This window comes from Etheostoma spectabile, chromosome 11 (genome assembly GCF_008692095.1).
Source record: "Etheostoma spectabile isolate EspeVRDwgs_2016 chromosome 11, UIUC_Espe_1.0, whole genome shotgun sequence".
NCBI lineage: Eukaryota > Metazoa > Chordata > Actinopteri > Perciformes > Percidae > Etheostoma > Etheostoma spectabile.
This window is the reverse complement of record NC_045743.1, coordinates 2,496,375-2,512,155: the sequence shown is the minus strand read 5'-3', so window position 1 is coordinate 2,512,155 and position 15,781 is coordinate 2,496,375. Positions and strand designations below refer to the sequence as shown.

The window sequence follows — 15,781 nt, the reverse complement described above, 5'->3', positions numbered from 1 at the left end:
TGTTGTTCTCCATAATCTGGGCCAGTGGGAGCATGAAGATGTTAAACAGAAGAGGCCCCAGAATGGAGCCTTGGGGAACTCAATACGTCATATTTGAATGCTCAGATGTATAATTACCTATTGACACAAAGTAATCCCTATTCTGTAAGTAGGATTCAAACCAGTTTAGTACTGAGCCAGAAAGTCCTACCCAGTTTTCCAATCGGTCTAGTAATATGTCGTGGTCAACCGTGTCAAATGCAGCACTGAGATCAAGTAATACTAAGATTGAAATTTTGCCACTATCTGTGTTAAGGTGGATGTCATTAAAAACTTTGACGAGAGCCGTCTCAGTGCTGTGGTGTGGTCGGAAACCAGACTGAAAGGTATCAAAACGGTTGTTTAGTGACAGGAAATGGCTAAGTTGTAGAAAAACTTTTTCAATGATTTTACTTAAAAACGGAAGGTTTGATATCGGCCTATAGTTGCTCATTATTGATGTGTCTAGATTGTTCTTTGTTGTAAAGAATCTAGAGTTTAATTTTTTTTATTTCACTGACTTCCTATGGTCCAATCTGGAGGAAGTAGTTGCAGGCTTCCCTCACTTACCACTGCTTTAAAGAAGAAGAAACATGGACACAGTGGCAGTATATGAAAGATTAAAGGAGGCAGAAAGTATGGGGGGGGGGGGGGGGGTTGACTGTACTCTTATTTTGACAGGTCAGCATTTAATGCTTTTATTTTGACTTCCTTTAAACAGGAGAGGCCTTGACAGAGGTGAACTTCTTGTGACGACAGGAAGAGGGAGTGACGGAAACCGAAGATTAGCCAACATCTGTCGTCGGTGGCAACGGGTGCCAAAACTTCCTCAGCAGTAAAGAGGAAGTTCAGCGCAGTCGCCATGGTTACCAAGGTATTTACATCATAACCAGCTGGGAGGACAGTTATTGTGGTGACCTTTGACCTCTGACTGTATCTGACTAAAACATTTGACCACAGACACACCAACCTTCCTGGGAACACTTCCTTTAAATAAATATAGAAGTGTAAATTCTGCTGGTCATCATAAAGTGGGTGTGAACATCAGATTGTCTGTTTGTGAAGTTACTGAAGGTGCAGACCCACTGGAAACAATTAGCAGGACTATGGTAACTACTGAGTTTTTGAACGAGCACATTTCATCAAAACAAGTTCCTTCCCAAGGCTATTTTGCAGAGGCATCATTATGGCGTCCGTCGCTTAGCGCCGTGTGTGTGTGTGTGGGGGGGTGTGTGTGGGGGGTGTTTGGTTGTGTGTGTGTGTGTGTGTGTGTGGGGGGGGGGGGGGGTTTGGTTGTGTGTGTGTGTCTTGAGACAGCCATGTTGCATTCAGGTCACCATGTGACTCCATGATTCTTGAAGGACAGTCATAAAAAGAGGTAATTTCATTGTTGAACAACAGTCATGGGTGTAAAGTCCTGGAGGTAGTAGGTCACATGACAGTAAGACATAAACAAAATGACACACACACACACACACACACACACACACACACACACAGACCAACAATTGGACTGATTGATCTTTGATTTTGATGTCAAGATTATCAAAAGAATAAGACTGACTGATGCAAGTCGGGTCCGCTTCTGCCTCTGTTTATGATTCAGTGTGAGATGTCACATGACTTTAATGAATCTATCAGTCAAATATTATTTTTATGACGTCTTACATACAGTATTATAGTAGTAGTAGTAGTAGTAGTAGTAGTAGTAGAAAATGTGTCTAACTAAAAGAACTCAAGAACCCAAAATATCAGAGTTGGAGGATCAAAAAATGGAGGATGATGATCAGCTGATAAACATCACATCAAAAAACACTGAATTGTCCTGATTAGGTATTTTAGTGTTTTAATTTAGAGAATATTTTATTGTGAAGTGCAAGTACAGTTTTAAACTTTATGGCACAAACAAACACAAAACATTTCAGAGCGAGCTGTCTGTTGTGGCCGAAAGCCTGAACTGGACCGTGGTGGTTAGAGTAGATCGGTTTTTGTGATGAACCACAGCTGTGTGCATCTGATGACATTGTGAATTGGGTCAAAGGATAACGAGACACAGTTTTCTGGACAGAAAGGCTGAGAGGACGAATAGAGGAGAATATAGAGGAGAACAAAGCATCCTGTCAGGAGAAAAAAGCTTTACTTCCAGTAGAGTCTGTTAATGAATCAACAGTTGGAAACCAGTCAAAGAGGGTGTGTGGTGTGTGTGTGTGTGGTGTGTGTGTGTGTGTGTGTGTGTGTGTGTGTGTGTGTGTGTGTGTGGTGTGGTGTGTGTGTACGTACGCTGACATCATCATTTTCCATCCCAAAGAAGAGTTTAGGATGAAAAAGTAAAAGAGGCTCCCAGTCGGTAAATGGAACCTCTGATTTCTTTTTAAGTGAAGATCAAATTCGTCTTAATTGTGCCTCACAGGTTTTCACAGTATGCAATTTAATGCACCTTCGTCCCATTCTTCGCTCACTGTGAATTACACACTGTGTAATGAGGCTGACTGTGCAATATTCTGTCACTTTAACTTCCTATGTTCTCTTGTAAGCACTTGCGTGGCAAGAAACCTGAATGTAACTGTACATATGTATTTGATATGTACTGCAGAATGTCAGTGGCTTGGTTAGGTTTGGGCACCATTCTAAGTGGTTAGGTTTAGTGGAAGATCTTGCTGGGTTAAAATGACTTTTGTCAATGTCAAGGGAAACAATTATTGGACCTTTGTGTTTTAAGTCAAGTCTTCTAAGTTTTTTACTTGAACATTTTTTTTGCTGGGACTGATACATATTTTTTGTTCTAATTGTAGTACCTCAAAGATGTTTTGTTGATTTAAATCCTGTGTCATGGTAGTGTGATCGGGGCATGGGTTTCCTTCGTGCCACAGCTCTTGGAGCCAGGAGCAGAGCAGCGGCACCCTGCCCACACATAGATGACACCGAGCTAAATTAACTGTTTTTTTTACACTCCTTGTCTGCAGTAATCTTTATTAAACTGTACACCACCAGGTTTAATCAGAAAATAAACACACTCTACTGGTTTATAATGTATTTTGGGTTTCATGGTTAGAAATGTGCCTTCACAATTCAAATCTGACTTCATTCTACTTAAATGGAAGATGTCCTCCATCTGCCTGTCTCTCTCTCTCTCTCTCTGAGGCTGAGCTCATGCTGACACACACACACACACACACACACACACACACACACACACACACACACACACACACACACACACACACACACACACTCACACACACAGGAGCTTCATTAGAAATGCTATTAGTGTGAACCGGTTATAGCTTCCTTCCCCAACACACCCATACACCGACCACAGGAGGTCACAGATATGAAGCCAACAGCTGGATCCAGCACACAACACGCACGCATGCACGCACGCACACGTACACACACACACACACACACACACACACACACACACACACACACACACAGATATTTTCCCTGTCTGGCAGGAGACCAGAGTGGGACAAGGTCTTATGTGCGTGTGTGTGTGTGTGTGTACTTGTCAGAGATAAGCATGTCAGGGCCACAGAGAGATAAAATTCAGGATGAGGCCCCTCACACACACACACACACACACACACACACACACACACACACACACACACACACACAGGCCAATCAGATCGTCTCTCAGCCTTCAGCTCGTTAACTAACAGAATAGTTTCCCTCCAGGAGAGATTTTAATTGCAGCTCATTAACATAATTAATTGATGCTCGTTAGCTTAATGAAACTGGCACTTAACGGACCGAACAAAGTCCTCAGTGTTCATTTAAGAGTCTGACACAGCAGAAAACTTAAATTAACACTTTGATTTTGCACCATTTCTATAAATAAATAAATAAAAACATGTAAACAAGTCAGTTAAAAAGTAACCCTCATTAACAGTGAGACAGCATTCAAAATAAGTAAAATAACAGGACCTGACAGCATATCAGTGTGGAAAAGTGATCAAATAATAATTTTGATATAGTACATACAACTATAAAGTACACACTAGTACAAGATTTGCAAAAGTCTCACAAAATAGTAATGTTAGGCCTTGAATGGTTTAGTTTAGGCAATGAAAAAATCTTTGGCAGAAAATTGCATATTGCTTGTTTTAACAAAACAATGAAGATTCAACTTTTTGTCTAAAAAACTCTGCCAAAGTCCGTAAGGACGTGGAGATTAATTAATACTTAATAGGAATCTGAAACTGGAGTTGGAGATACGCTGCAGGAAACAAACACAGATCTTAAGCAAATCTTGTGTGAAGTTCAGTTAAGTTACCACAGTTGTCAGCTGTCGGTCTATTACTGGGACATGGGAGCTATGTGTCACAGAGTATCATATCGTTCGTATCTGTATGGATCATGTATCACGTGTTGCATGTTCATGTAAGAAGAAACGCATACCTCTGCTTTTAAATGAGGTGTGCTGGTGTGAACATACAGTCACTGAGAACTGTCACTGTCATTTTGACGGAGACTCTTCCTTTTGAACAGCGGTTCCAGTTTTGGAGTCCGACTTCACTGACTGACCCTCAGAAGGAAGAACGGACCGTCCACGGGAAGTTCACTTCCTGGGGAAAAACAATGGCTGTTGTTCCAGACAGGATGTGACATTTATATGAAATACAGGAAATAGCCGATGTAGGAGAAACGCTCCGTCTCCTACTGTAAAGTGCAGGACAGAGCATCAAATCTGTCCATTCATCTTCTGATCGACGTTCACAATATCAGTTTGTGTTGTTTAAACAAAAGTAATCCTGTTTACATTCTGTCATTCAATGTGCAGATAACAGGAACGATCACAATGAGAGGAAGCTTCTGATGGGACCAAAAAATGGCTATTATTAAATAAATAAAATAAATAAATGACATTAAAAATAAGGAATTATCTGAATGCCAAAAATATATAAATTACATAAAACAAATCTCATTATTATGAAATGTTTTTACTTTTAATGTGTTTTATCGAGTTAATTCCAATTTCAGTACAGTAAATTTGGATATTGATCATTATTTTAAGATTTTGTTTTAATTTTCTCAATGCATTTCATGGTTATGCACTTTTGGTAAATGTGGAACACCATTTTTTGGACTGCTCCTTCTTGTCTTTACTGTTACCATAAACGTGGAGCAAGGAGACACGAGTAGTCCCAGCTGACCAATCACAGCTCTCATGCTCGCTGCGTGACATCTTTGCAGCTCTGATGCGTTGTTACAGGTTTGATCCGGGGAGTCTCCACACCAGACTCCACCTCCACACACAGGAGGAACAATCCAGCTGTGTTTAGTTAAGGCTCAGGCATCACTGTCTCCCTGTCCTAACAATTAAAGACTGAATACAAACGTGAACACACCAGACTCTAGAGCAATCGTACTTTATCTGTTCAGACTGACAAAGGTTTGTTCATATCATAAATGTATCTGATATGAAAAGACTATAAAGCCCCTTTAAGAAATCCATCACTTTGCCATTGATGGTCTGGTGTCTGAATGAGAAACTCTTCCATAATGGTCAGGGAACTTGAATTGTATGCCCCCATTAGAAAAAGGAATATGTAACATTGTTAGCTTCATCTATCCCTTAAAGTGATGGCTTTTTGTCAACCATACATAGGTGACTTTTTTGTTAATATTCCTTACAGCTTCTTTAGACATGACCGTACATTTACGTACAATATTTGGCATCTGGTGTATCAGAGGGACTATAGGGAGACATTGGTGATTACAGGGGCATTTGTTGGGAGCATCATTAATTGAACTCTTCAGATGTTAGTTGACTTGGACAAACACAAATGCTGTGATGTTTGTTTGGAGTTATGTAACTTACCTGAGTCTTTTCTTTTTAAATTAACCTTATTTCAGCTTTTGGGATATTTGACAGTGTTTAGAAAAGCTTGAGAACAGCAATAGAGTCTCACTGTGTGTATTGAGTAATTTCCTCAGCCAGCAGCCTGTGTGTTTGTGTGTTAGTGTGTCCGAAGGCATCTTCTTCAGTGACAGCTTGTGTTGCCTGTGGGACAACATACACACACACACACACACACACACACACACACACACACACACACACACACACACACTGACTGCTGCAGGCCTGTAGCTCATTACTGATTCAACATATGGCCACACACACACACACACACACACACACACACACACACACACACACACACACAGTAAACAATCTGATTCTTATGATCTTGTCATTAATTACTGTTGTTTTTTAAATAAGACAACGTGTATGAACTTGACCCTTTTAAAGGCTGGTTTCTTATTTTGTTTTTCACTTTGGGGCTACGGGTCTGGGTAAATTTTTTTTTCCTAAAGACAGAAAACGAGAAGGTTTTTTTAGTTTTAAAAAGGGAAATCTAAAGTTGATAAAAGCAGCCAATTTTAAAGATTTTTTTTTTTTTCATTGAGACTTCCTCGTTCTTTTTACTTTTGAAAAAGTCCCGCATTTAAACCCTTTTTTTTTTTTTTAAATCCATTATTTGGCTTTTTTTTTCCGTTTTCCGTAGTCTGAACACCTTCCTTAACTAAAGACCTTGTCCTCTAAAGGCCCTGATAACCCAAAAAACCGCTTTTTTTTTGCGAAAGGCGGTTTCGTCGTACCTCGCTGCCCCGGGGGCGGCAAGAGAATCCGAATTCCATGGGGACTCTTGCAAGGGAGTTTAAATTTAAATTTTGACCTTTGCGACTTCAGAACACAACACTTTACAGGAATAGGCCATTTTTGGGTTTTTAAAATACCTATTTTTAGTTTGGATTTTAGAAACCCCTGGCCTTCATTTCCCTTTGCACTATTTCTTGGAAGAAAATTTTATACCATTTCCCTCTGTTTTTAAAATACAAGAAGCCCCCTTTAGCCTGAAGACGGCCGCACTTTCTTACAACATTAACTTGCTTCAACTGATTGCCAAAAAATCTTATTTTAATAACAATTTTATGGGAAGTCTTTTTATTTAGGTAAATCTGTTTTTTTTCCCCTTTGGACGACCCATGCTAGCTGTTTCCTTTCCAGTTTTTTGCTAAGCAAAGCAAAACCTGTTTCCCTTTGGGGTTTAAATTTTGGGACGCCTGGGAGGGGTACCAGCCTCTAACGTCTCCAAAAAAGAAAAACCCCACTTTCTAAAAAATTTAAATCTCTTTTACTCTACTTTTTGTCCTGTTAAGTGAAGAAAATCCGTTTCTGTGACACATCCCTGTGGTTGAATAAAAAATCATTTCCAGTTCTTTTGTATTTAACATAGTTTGGGTATTTGTACTTAATTCTTTTTCCTTTTTTTTTTAACCCCAAAAAATTTATAGTATTTCAGTTAGGTCACGTCAATAAGTTAAAAAAATATAAGACTATATGTTTATTTTAAATTAAAAAGCGCACTAATCTAAAGTTTTAAAATTTCCCCAATCTTTTAAAATCTGCAGTAAAATGGGGTCAATTATATAATCAAAACATAATTTATTAAAAAAGGGGCCAAAACTGCAAATAGTGGGGGTGTTTTACCTTGGTCTTTTATACTTTAAAGTAAAATTTTTAATGCGCTACTTTGAACGAGTATTCTACATTTGGGTTTGCTGTTTAAAGCTGGGAAAAGGCAAGCAAAAAAACCCCAGTTTGAAGTGGGAGATTTTACTTTTGCGGCTCTCCATTTTTTCTCCTCTCTGTCCACTCCACATCCCTTATACCCCCTTGTTGCCGTTTTCATACAGAACCGTAACTAGTTTTCATTTTTAAAATGATTTTGTCAATTGGGGAAAATGGACTGGTTTTCGGGGATGTTTTGGTTGTTATAATTTATCTTTGACGGACTAAAGGGTGGAATTTGCCACCTGTGAAGGATGGCGGGACCCTTGGCCTGGTTGTCCCCCTCTGACCGGGGCCAAACGACGCAAAAAGCCTCGGCAAAAGCTTCATTGTGTTTTCTATGCTGCCCGCTATTTTTTTCCCAAAAAACCCCCAACCCTTTTTGCCCGGTTTTAGGGGAGAAATGGAAACCAACTTGGGGGAAAAAAAACCCCAAAAAAAACTTGCAACTGGGTGAAAAGTGTGTAACTTTTCCTTGACAAAAGAGATTACACAAAACAAAAAACACACCCCCACCCCCCCCCACACCCACCCCACACACATACTGGGCCGATGGAACCCAATTACGCGGTTCTTTGGCCTGGGACTCAAAAGGGTTGAACCCCCTCTCCTCCCCTCCCCCCCTCCCCCCCGGGGGTTCCGTGTGGTGCGGTTTTTGGGCACTGCCATCACTCAAAATATTACTGCCTCTGTGTTTTACATTTTAATTACTACCTACTTTTGGTGTGTGTTGTGGTTGTGGTGTGGTGTGTGTGTGGTGGGGTGTGTGTGTGTGTTTTGTTGTGGTGGTGTGTGTGTGGGGTCTGTGTGTTTTTGTGTGTCTGTGTGTCGGGGTTGGTGTCTGTGTGTGTCTGTGTTCTGTGTGTCTGGTTGTGGTGTGTCGTGTGTCTTGGTGTGTCTTTTTTGTCTTGGTGATGTATTGAGTAATTTTTGGTGACCCTCAGCCACAAAAAATCCCTAAAAGGCTGTAGAAACCCCAAACTTCACATTTTTGTGTGGGTGGTGTGTGTGTGTGTGTGTGGTGTGTCCTTTTGTTCCCAAAAAACCCCTTTTTTTCTCTGGTTTGACTGTGCTTGTTTAAGTGTTCTTTTTTTTACAGGAAAAATATTTAAATACGTATATCCGTATTAAAGGGCTTGGACCACTCAAGGATTTTAACTAATTGCAATACATTCAAATTAACGGTAAAAAAAGGCATCAAAAGGGGTTTAAAGGATAATCACATTTCTTTTACTGATAAAATTGAACTTACCCAAGTTATAGCTAAGATCTAAGAAACCCACAGATCAGACTGTAAACAGACCTCCAGGTTATTTTGAAGGTTGAACAGTAAAATCATGACCCAAACTGTCCGTTGTAAACATCATCACAGTTCACAGTACCACTTGCTGTTTCATCATTGACCTAAGGTAACTCACTGTAGTTTTTATGTACAATGAGAAATTATTACTGATATTTCAAATGTGCTCACTCTGTTTGACCTCCAAATAAATTCCAGATATTCTGTGTAAACATTTGGTTTGTAAGTTAAATCTCTAAATTTAGGCAAGCATAAAAAAGTAAACATCTAGTATCCAAAACAACTATACTAAAGAAAACTATATCATTAAACTAAACGTAAGTTAACTAAAACATTAAACATCTAAATTAAGGTAAACTGAAAAATACTGAACTAAACAATTAAAGTAAAAGAAAAACCAAACAAGTTTTGCGGATGCAATTTTTCAAAGTGTGTCAAGTGAATACAGTGCAGCATAAGCCCATTTAAAGATAAAACATATAATGGACAGTCTAAAACAAAAGAAACATTAGGACACAAAAAAACAAAAGAATAAAAGTTACAGTGCAGCATAAGAATTCATTTTTTTCAAAACCACTACTGTTCCCCCCTTGGGGAATTAGGTCACTCAGTTCTGTCCCCGCCCAGAAGGAAAATATCAATGATGTTTTTACTTTAGGTTTTTCTGGCCCCCGGCAGCAGATTTTTGTGCACTTTCCAACATACAAGAATTGTTGTGCCAAATTTAGAGTAGCTTGACTATTCAAATGCAGGTTTGTGCGTGGTGTATGTGTTGCGTTAGTTTTCGGTTTTCTCGGACCAATCTAACCGTTGTCACTCCAAATGCGTAAAATACGGAGGTTTGGACAGTGGCAGTCAGCGTGTAACGTACTGGGGAGAGCAGCATCTGGACGGACGTCCCCTTATTGCTGACACGCGGCAATAAGGGGACGGTTTTCTAAACCCAACCGTCCTGTTTACGCGAGTCATGGAGTCGTGAGCCCATCAACGAGCTTTCATTGACCTAACAGCGTCAAAAGGGACGCCAACAGTCCCAACCAAGCATGTTTGGGTAAAGCGTGTTATATGACGCAAAAGGAGACTTAAAGCGTGAGTAACAATGACAAAGACACCTGACCAAGCGTCCATATTTTATGAGATGGGAGTGAGTGATCATGTGTGACCAATCAGTGGCCTGCAGTGTTTTAACTGCACTTTTTATCTGCTCAGCGCACTTTGCACCTTACCTGGTACCAAAAAAGTACCAGATACTAGCCACAAGTTTTGCGAATGGAAAACCAAAAAGTAATGAGCTGAGTTCTATAGAGTTGTGCCGTACCATGCAGGGAAATGTGGCTTAAGTCATCAAGTTTCAACGCAGAGATGAATTCTTACTGTTTTGGGTGTTCTGGGACTCTATAGTGACTCCTTCCAGCCAATTAGCACCCAGTGTTTTCTGTTAGAGTGGCGTGGAAAGTAGTAGTGTGGAAAGGTTTGTTTCAATGAAACATGAGGGGGCATTTTGAAAAGGTTTGTATCAGATGTGGTCAGTAGGTCACTGTGGTGTGTGCGCGCGTGTGTGTGTGGTGTGTGTGTGTGTGTGTGTGTGTGTGTGTGTGTGTGTGGGTGTGTGTGTGTGTGTAATAACAGTAATTTCCTTCCATTTTCGGTAATGACAGCAGCCACGCCTGACTCCTCCATCCTCTCCTCTCCCGGCCCATATAGCCTTCAAACACACACACACACAGACACACACAGACACACACACACACACACACACACACACACACACACACACACACACACACACACACACACACCTACCTCACCCTGAGATCAAAGCCTGGTATCTGATCACACTGATCTAGTAGATGTGAACACGGCAGGGGTTAGCTGTCTATTAGCATACCAGAGTACCAGAGGTAAATCATGGAGTGAGTTCAGCTCTTTAATCTGTGATGTGTTATCATGTTGAGCTCCATCAGCAGAAAAGACAAACAAACTGTTACAGACAATGTATTGTTTATTTGTTGATGCCTTAAATGTATTTGCTTTTTGTTACTTGTCACAAAAATGATGCGTTTTTAGTTTAGGTTTTGCTTAAATTTATGGTACTTAATGTTTTATAGTCATGCGTGCTTGTAAATGAACTTGTTAACTGGGTTACCCAAGACAAATTAGCAACCACTTAACTAACCTAAACTGAAATAAAGTAAGTAATAAAACTCTAGTAAAGAAAATGTAACATCCGAAATAAAGTCAAAAATTAAAAACTAAACTAGGAAATTTGAAAATGGCTAAAGTAAAGATAATGAAAACGAACTAAAGATCTGAATTAAAACTTAAACAACTAATTATTTTAACTTCAGTAAACACTTCTAAACTTTGCTGGAAGGGAAATTTAAAAATTAAACTAAATTAAACAACTCTAATGATAACGTTTCTAACTGTATTTACCAGTGGGTTAAACCTGACGTTTAGTTGAGATGAAAACTGCGTTTCTTTGTTTCCATTTCCATACTAATCTATTACTGAATACTTTGATTCTGTTTCAGTGTTAGTATCACATCACAGCACACATGTTGTTGTTTGTGTATCCGTTGTCATGGGGACTGCACGGACTTTGTGAAATGATTTCACAATGGCTGAAATGGCTGCTATCGGAGGATTAATCCTGAGTGCTGCTGTATTAAGAAGGTTTTCTGTATGTCGTTGAAGAGTCACTCCCCACATCTGTAAAAACTGACTTTTTGAAAAAACTGACAAAACTTATCAACTACTTTTTTAGATTTATCCTCTCTGTCCTGACAAAGACTGACTGATCAAATGCTTCATCTCACTTTGAAAACAATCAGTTGCCAGATTTTAAGGTACATCCTAGACCTAGGTATGTACAGTTTAGGTATATAAATAGCTATTAGCCAAAACAAATGCAGTCTTATAGTCAAATTTATTTACATAGCCCAATATCACAAAATTGCCTCAAGGGGCTTTAGTAATAATTGAACAGCCCTGCAATAAATCCCTCATCAGTTTCTGTTTTAGAAAGGTGTTGATTCCACTTTTGGAGGATGTAGTTTGTGGTGCTGTAGTCATACAGACAGACCAAATTATGATGTCATGGTTGGGATGTCTGACAAAATCATTACAAATCAAGATTTATGTCAACAGCTGTATGATCGGCTTTATCCACATTTAATGAAAGGATGCAAGACTAATAGAAAATGTGGCTCATAACCATCAGTTGATCCCATGCTGCTGGTCTGTGGTGACATCATTGTGTAAAATGACACTTAAAATCATTGATTAAAAAGAAGATTTGAGGCAAAGGAAAGTCCTCAACTCTTATCCCTCATTGGACATCTTACATTGTCGTTTTTAAAATATGTTTTCTATTAGAGTAGCCTATTAATATTTATAAACTCTGGAAATGATTTAAAATGCTCCGTTTGGACTCCTGAGCCTGTAAGAAGAAAAGAGGGAAGGAAATGAAAGAGAACACAGGAAATGTCAAAGCTGTTTGCTGTCATCTGTTATAAATGGTCACTCAATTAGCTCATGATGACTGCATGACTGACTGCTGCTTTCCATGTATATGTATGATTGAGAGTACTGGTCATGTGAACTGGTCCTACTGACCTCTGGCAACAGTGTGCTTTCAATCCTACAGAAAATCACAGATGATTTAATGGAACTTCATGTATTCATCTGCTTCACATCTTTTGTGCTCCCATTAATCTACTGTCTGCTGTGACCTCTGACCTGACTGAGCAAAGGTTCACAAGCTCAGTTGAACCAGCACACAGCTGAAGGTAGGCTATCAGTGCTAACACAAACAGCAAAGACAGTCGGTGTAGCAAAAGTTGATAATAGTGCATTCCATTTACGTTGGATGTCAGAAGCCAGAGCTGAGACTGACGTCACACCGAGTTGACCGTGTTCCACTAAAACAAGTCAGATTTCACTGTGGGGTTTGCTCCATCCAGGTTAGCCATAAGCAACCAGCACCGTATACCAGCAATATGCATCAGGTTATTTGTTGTCGATACAAACAGAGTAACATGTCCACAGATACAGGTTGGACAGTACTGTGTTTAAGGGGGAACTATGCAGTTTTTTTAAGCTTAATTTACCTTAACCGAACAGCTCTGGAGTCATTGGAATGGTTATTTTACTTTTTTCGAGTTGAATGTTGGTCGTCTTGCTTTGAAATCGCTATTACCACCCATCCTTACCCAGAAAACGACCTTATGGGTGGATAATGCAAGTAACTAATAATGACCAACAATTATGTTTTTTTTGTTGGGCTGCAACCTCTTGAGGCTGTAGTAATTATCGTGAGATCAAACAAGGAAGTGAGGTGACAAGTTTGAGAGCACCTAGGTAGATAGGTTGGGGTGGTGCATGGGTCTAACAAACACAGACCTTTCACTCAGGAGACCGAGGTTCGTGTCCGGTGTGAAACCAAAAGTCAACTGTCATTCATTATTTTAACAGACCTTATGATGTCATGTTACATCTTCATTTAAGTTCTTTTTTTGGATGTTTTACTAACCCTGAGTCTTTGGAAATCGACCTATGTTGAAATGTTGTTTAGGTATGAGGATGTGATACCACAGCAAAGAAGAATCCTGCTCTCTGGTTGACTGGCAGGTGTCTGTTAAAATCCTTGTTCTGGTTAGTTCAGGTTAATAGTAAAAGTACCAACGCTTCAGACGCTGTTAACAGTTATCTGAGTGGTGAAACATGCTTACCCATGACTGCAAACACACTTTAAAACAAGGATGAAACATGTTTTTTTTCTTCACAACATAAGGGCCCTGATAGTGTGTGGGAGGGTGGGAACAGTAGCTGGTCAAATTCCAGCATAATAACTGCAGGGTCATTAACAGGAAATACCGACAAACACATTTTGTGTATGTGTGTGTTGCACAGAGTTCCTGTCGGCCATTCACCCAAACAATCTGTCTGCTCCACAACTGTCTTTTTGTCTGGAGCTATTTATATGCGTTGTTGCGCTGATGATTTTCTGTGAAAAGTCGTTTCTGAAAAGAAAGACATTAGAAGTTTGAAATTTATTTTCAAATGCTCTGCCTCTTTTCTTTGTGTCCCTCTGGTTTATTTATCGATGGCTTGTTGAATCACAGAGCTGTTTAAGTTCTTCAGTGACTCTTTCAGGGAAAATATTTTTCCCACAAACTTCAACTGAACACATTCAATACAAGCCGCTCATGGCTTCAAACTACTTTGACGGCATTGTTTACTGAGTCCAGCAACACTGGATTAAAACTGTTTGAATCACACAAATAGTTTTGTGTAAATTCTGTCTAAAAATAAATGATACAGAAGCAAAGCTTTAACTTCCTAACTGCCAATACAGAAGAACTGATATGCAGGATGTTTATATAATGTACAATGTTTAACATGTTGGGAACATGTTTCCTCGCCTCACCGCCGCCACCTGTAAAAACACGCGACCCATGAAAGCAGCCCCTCTGATTTATTTTTTAGCCCTACTAACGGTGAGTTGTTTGGGGATGGCATAGTCTGTCCGTCCACCGTCGTAGTCCAGGCGGCAAAATATCTCAACAACTAATGAATGAGGACGAAGCTTAATGACGTTGATGATCCCCTGCCTTTTCAACGCCCTCCGCAGGTCAACATTTTACTCATTCTGTGAAATATCTCCACATACAGTGGGTATAGAAAAGAATCAGCCCTCTTTAAAATAATCACATTGTGTTGCTTTGCAGCCTAAAATGAAGATAGACACAGTTTTTATTTCATTCAGCTGTATTTACTCAGTGCAACTTATGACACACAAGTGAAAGATATAACTCCAACATGTCAGAAAAAAATTAAAAAAACATAATCACTGAGTTGGAAAAATTATCCCCACCTTGTTTCAGTATTTCGTTGAACCCCCTTTTGCTTTAATTACAGCATTAGTCTGTTGGGATATGTTTCTACTAACTTTGCAAATCTAGACGTTGCAATATTGGACCACTCTTCTTTGCAGAAATGCTCAAAATCAGTTAAATTTGATGGTGACCATTTGTGGACAGCTGTCTTTGAGACATTCCACAGATTTCCAATGGGGTTTAAGTCTGGGCTCTGACTAGACCATGCAAGGACATTCACCTTTTTCTCCTTCAACCGCTGTGTGGTCAGTTTTTCTGTGTGCTTTGGGTCATTGTCATGTTAGAAGGTAAAGCTTCTTCCCATTGACTTTTTGGTAGAGAGCAGCAGATTTTCCTCAAGAATTTGACAGTATTTTGCCCCATCCATTTTTCCTTCTATCCTGACCAGTGCTCCAGTCCCTGCTGCAGAGAATCAACCCCATAACATGATGTTACCACCTCCATGCTTTACTGTAGGAATGGTGTTATTTGGATGGTGAGCTGTCTTTGATTTTTGATCTGAGGCCAAACAATTCAATTTTAGTCTCATCTGACCATAACACCTTTTTCCACGTGGCCGTAGAATCTTTAAGGTGCATTTTGGCAAAGCTCAGTCGTGACTTCATGTGCCCTTTCTTGAGTGTTTTTTTTTCTTGCAACCCTCCCATACACGCCACATTTGTGGAGCATTGGTGATATTTTTGTCACATGCACACAATGACCACTCTTTGTCATGAATTCCTGCAACTGCTTCGGAGTTGCTGTAGCCTCTCTGACCAGTTTCCTCCTGGCTCTTTCATCCAGTTTGGAGCGACGTCCTGACCCAGGGAGGGTCTGTGTTGGACCAAATACCTTCCGCTTCTTAATAATAGACTTCACTGTGTTTCTAGGCACTGACTTTTTTGTGTCCATCTCCTGACTTGTGCCTGTCCACAACTTTATCCCGGAGATCTTTTGACAATGCCTTGCCACCCATAGTTGATTGTTTTCTTCAGTTGC

At 39.8% G+C, this 15,781-nt stretch overlaps 1 long non-coding RNA gene across 1 annotated transcript; it reads right to left on the bottom strand.

Annotated features, from left to right (window-relative positions):
- Positions 1-251: 251 nt before the first annotated feature.
- Positions 252-14,820, bottom strand: LOC116698123 (uncharacterized). The gene is made up of 3 exons (XR_004334126.1): positions 14,574-14,820; positions 9,478-9,482; positions 252-261 (listed from the first exon to the last, which is right to left on the bottom strand). It is a non-coding gene; the product is annotated as an uncharacterized LOC116698123 (long non-coding RNA).
- Between the last annotated feature and the right edge of the window lie 961 nt (positions 14,821-15,781).